The sequence below is a fragment of the Melanaphis sacchari genome, unplaced genomic scaffold (genome assembly GCF_002803265.2).
Source record: "Melanaphis sacchari strain LSU unplaced genomic scaffold, SCAv2.0 Contig22_pilon_pilon, whole genome shotgun sequence".
In the NCBI taxonomy this organism is placed as follows: domain Eukaryota; kingdom Metazoa; phylum Arthropoda; class Insecta; order Hemiptera; family Aphididae; genus Melanaphis; species Melanaphis sacchari.
Genome location: NW_020271107.1, coordinates 2,025,328 through 2,031,160, shown reverse-complemented (window position 1 = coordinate 2,031,160; position 5,833 = coordinate 2,025,328).

The window sequence follows — 5,833 nt, the reverse complement described above, 5'->3', positions numbered from 1 at the left end:
AATAATAAGTTACTTATTACTTATAAGTTAACTATTCCGACTTTTTTTTATATAAGTAATAATCAGTAGAATATTTTTTATTGTAAATGCGTAATGTTTTAAATCACAAAGATGGTTTTTATTTATTTTTATTTTTTTATTGAAAAGCTTAATTTACAATCTTTACAAATTATAGCATAACGAGTAAGCGGTATGAAAATATAATATGAAGTTGGCCAAAATGACTTAAAAGAAGGATCCGTTCAGCAATAGTTCCTTCTAATTCAGATGGGTTCAGTGAAGAATTGTTTTTATTTTTATATTTATAAGGGTGTTTTTTGGCAATTTTCTTTTAAGTCTTCACAGTGGATTTTTGGGAATGGTGATTGATAACATATGAAAGATCAGTAGGTTCTGGTTTGAGTAGAGTTTAGAATGAAATTTTTTGTAATTATAGATTGCTATTTTGTCAACTTTCCTGTTAATATTTGTAGACCTTTATGTAGTAATTTTGGTTATGTACTATATAGGACTCCAGGGATTTATGTAAGACATATGGATCAAAAGGTTTGAAGTGGTCTTAAGTTCAAGGGTTTGACTTGGTCTCAGATTTGAATATCATATGACCAGAGAGGAATTATAATTGTCTTGTATATTAAAACTTTGTTTTTTAGACTCATTAAAGAGGATAATAATAATCGGCAGAGAAGATGTACGAGTAGACGAGTGTTAAATTGTTGTCTTTTATTTTTTATTTGTTGGATTCTGGTTAATCTTTTGTCCAAAAAGACTCTTATGTATTTGGTTACCTTTTTAATTGGTACAAATATGTTATTGAGAGATGGTCGAGGACAATAATTTTTGTTTAGAGTGAAATTTACTTAAACTGATTTATTTTTGTTCATCTTAATTTTCCATTTGTTTGTCCTATTTGAGATTGATTTTATTGATATCAAATATCGCGGACAGCTATATTTGGGTTTTTGTTTGGTGCTAAAATAACTGTATTGCTGTATTGTCATTTGTCAGTATAAGTTGCTAGAGTTGTATGACTTTTTCTAGGGAGATCAGATGTGTTGACATTATAGAGGATAGGCGATAAATTACTCCTTTGGGGTACTCCAGTATTGACTTTGTAGTATAAAAGTGTTATGAAATAGAAATAAAATTAATTGTAAAAGGTACTTACCACTTTACCAGGTATGGATTTTGAGGTTTAGCGTTGTACGAGCATAATGTTTAATTAAACACAAAATACATCAATGCATGACCAGCATCATACCTAATATTCGGTTAAAGAGGAGATGCGGATGGATAAGATTTATATAATAATTATAAATAATATTTCTTACATGAAATCAGAGTATATTGAGAACATTTTAAATATTTTAATATTATAATATTATGTTTTATTATGCGATTAGGTGTTTAATAGTGTTGAATTCTACACAAACCCACGACAGTGTACTTGATTTGCCTATTCATATCGCCGGGTGATCAAAATAGTAATTTATTTTATTATTGAAACGCGTTTCGGATTTAAAATATGTTGACAACCTGTTATCTAACGTATTTTAAGACAATCAGCAAAATAAATAGTCTCTTAATTCATATTATGATATTAAGTGTATAATACGTAATTTTTAGTGTGCTTAAATATACGTAGTTAATGAAGAGTCGTTTCGTTTAGCAACGCGTATAACTATAGTAATAACTTTTTGTAGCTTTACCATTTCGTTTAAAAACCTAGATTTTTTGTCCTATTAGGTACGAAAAAAAATCTGGACTTTATTTCTGAATCATCTGCTTTGTCTCAGGCCTTTGGAAAGGAAGTTGTAAAATGATAATTCAACAGCTAATACTGTATATGAGGGGATGCAAAGGTCGGAAAGTCAATAAGTATAATAAGATTAACTAATCTGAGTGTGCACAAAGTCATTTAGGTAAAGGTCAGTCAAGGTATAGTCGAAAGCTCGTCTTTGAATTTTACCACGATTCCTGGAATAAAAAATTTAAATATTGAAATTAAAAGAAAAAAAAACAAAACATCGTTTTAGAGCAAAAACATTTATCATTGTTTTATAATTTTATTAAAATATGTATTATGTAAGACATTTCATTAACATTTTATCGATGACGTATTTTAACAATCGTTATACAAATTACAAAGAAATACAGTATATTATATTTATATATAATTATACATGCTTGAGTTAAAGAATTGTAATGTATAAAAGCATTACATTTTACATAACTTATACATTACCTACTTACATGTCACATAAATATAATATTATTATCGTAAATCACGAACGGAGACGAAAATATCGCGTAGACTAATTCACGTTTGATGATCGATGATCGCATTCACAATTTCATACATCACTTATTATATTGTACATTTAATACATATAGGTATGCTGTTATTTATATAAAACAATAGTGAAATAAATTTAATATTTTTCATAGATATTATGAGTAAAAAGGTACATAATAATATTATATTTATATATTGTTTTTGTTGTATATTCACGAATATACAAATTATTACAAGATATATCATAATATGCAGATAGTCTAGGTAGTTGTATATTACTGCAGTGGCAAAATATACTGGCGAGATACCTACAGGATTTATCCTGGTGGGTTGCGGCTGTTTGTAAAAATAATAATCGGAGGCATTTCCATTTATGGGCGTGGAGAAAAATATTGATATTGAAGACATTATCGAAATCTTTAAGAATAAAGGTGATAAAGGGGATTTATTAGATAAAAATAACTGTAATTATTCTGTTTTATTAAAACATTTGAGTTATTTCCTTAGTAAGTACCTAACTAATTATTCTAGAGTAACACAGCCTATATGACTTTAAAATAACCATGCAATTATGTCGTAACGAAATCACTAAATATATTCAAAAAGACGATATTATGATTTTTCCAGATCGTTTTCATAGATCGTTACTGTGTATTATTAGGTATTTTATTACAGAAAATCTGATTTTATGATGATATTGTCATTTCTATCAATAAATGGAAGTCAGCTGTCGCGGAACGCCAATCTAAAACGATATTATCGTTGTACAATAATTATGTAATCGGTTTGGAATTTTGTTTTTCTTCTGTAGATCACGAATCACTATAATATATTGAACGTTTGTTTCATTTGTTCCGAGCGTGCAGAAAGATAACAAAACATGTACGATATTCTAAGATCGATGAAACCTAAATATATATTGATTATCGCTTTCGTCGGAAAGAACGAACACGATTTCATAACGTCTGATTTAATCGAGTATAGGTATGTATAGTTACTCAATTACTATTTATACGTCGCATTTATCCAAAATAACATTTTTATGTTTATTCGATTAAGATAGAACCATTTTAATATACTAAGGATTTACGATATGAGTTTAGATTTAGAAGATATGGAGGCCTCTGATAGCTTGAAAATGTCACTATTCTATTTTGATCTATACTTAATAAATATTTATGATTTGTAAAAAGGAACAGAGATTTGCATCATCATATGATACTCTATTAGTTTTTAACTGTACAAAAAATCTTAAGAATTTAAAAATGTTATGGTCTCTAAGTATGTTTATAAAATGTAAATTACAAAAAATCAGACATTGTATAAATTAATTATTATACAGAAAAAGGGGTAGGAGAAGGGAAGCACACTTGATGACTCAAACGATATGGAATGGTCCTAAAATATGAACATTGAACCTAGTAGATTATTTACAAGACGGCTTTTCCGAGCGATATTTCTATTGCGTATGGAACTATGGATACACTACTGCAGTGTGTGGGTGTACATTTAGGTACATTTATTTCATGTAATCGTTTAATAATTGTGTTTTTGTAGCATAAGTACACGTATGTCATTATATTTTATGGGTATTGCAATATCATTAGAAGACCTGAGGAGGCCATTGTAAAATCGCGGTTTGGTATATGATCGTGTAGATCATGATAGTTTCATAATATATTATTTATAAAAAAAATGCTCAACAAATCTGACGTCAAATTGAATTATAAAATTGAAACTTTACAGAAACACATTTTTACCGATATATTAATGTATAAATAGGTAATAAGAATAAAATCAAAAAAGCGATGAGTTTCATTTTGACTTCTTGGCCACATGAAGCCGAAGTGCACACTTTATATATTATATTGTAAACGGTAAGGCGGTACGCTACATAAATTTTTTCATAGAATAGTTTATTCGAACAGTGCATTTATAATTATTATTTAATATTATTATTCAACCGTACAACATACAGAGTTACAATAATAAGTAGGTATACTATTATTTTATGGGTAAAGCGAATCGGACTATGAACATATTATTATAAATATCTTGCATTTTACAACAACAATCAAATCGACGACAATAACTACTCGCGTATTAGTTGAAACAATAATATTAGCTTACGGGTGGAATTGCATTATTTTTCCAGTCTCCGTGAAATTTAACAATAAGTGCATACCTTATACGATATACATTTATAAGTCATCAAGATATATTAAGATGATTAATAATAATTATAATAATAATAAAAAAAACAACATTTTTTTGTACACAATTAGTAATAAAAACGAATCGTTTTCGCTATAATCGCTTTATAACAAACAAATGTAAACGTATTAAATGTTTTTACATCTACAGAATTTCAATATATATTTTTTTAGAAAAATCTTATTATTATACGTGACTAAATATTATGAGCATACCTATGAGTCATATACATCGCTACAGCGACGAGTACGACGAATTATTTAAATATAGGTATATATATGAATGGTATAATAATTATAAACACCTTTATGATGGTTCCATTTTTACAAATTGTACTAGTACCCTCGAAACGTCTCTCTCGTTTGTTTTCCGCGAGTAATTGAAAAATAAGGAGAGAAAGTGTGAGTGTGTGTTGAGTATGAGAGAGAGAGAGAGAGAGAAGAAAATACTCCAACGCGTTTACTGTACAGATTGGTAAGACTGCAGGCATTTATATATACCTTATTAAAGACCAATCAAGAAGAGCAAAATAATTTTCCAGATTTTCCTGGAAAATAGTATTGAACAAACAGAATAGAATAGGTTAAATTTTTACTAATGTCATAATAGTTTTTTTTTTTTGTAATAAAATATTATAAACGATCATTCATGCGATAAAATAGCATATCGAATTGCAAACGAATAAATATATATTATTGTGTATAGGCTCAATGCAAGATTGAGCAAAACCGATTTATATGTAATTGTACCTATATCACATGGGCGTTTGCATCATTAGTTAGAAATAATAATAATAATAATTATTAAAAAAAATAAAATCTCAAACAAAAATAAAACTAGTACTTATCTATACATGACTATATTATATTATGTTATAATTAGTAAGAAATAATAATAAAAAAAAAAACACACTGTCCTTTCTCCCCCCCCCCCCCCCTACAGATATCACCCTGCAGTATATACTGTAAGTATGTATGTATATAAATGCGTGTGTATGTGTGTTTGTGTGTTATTTTCTTCGCATATTAATTTCGTATTAATTTATCATATCGGATTACTTAATAATGTACATTATATATATTATATATAATTAAACACAGCCATTGTTCCGGAATCTCGCCTAAATAATTTGTTCAATGTTGCAAGAGTATATATATATATATATATGTATATATATATATATATATATATATACATCCCAAGTACGCCTGAGCCTGCACCCTTAACACCATTATTATCCTAGAATAATACAATATATATTATATAATATATAATATACCTATGTATAAGACAATGCGTCTAAAATAATATATGTACCTATAT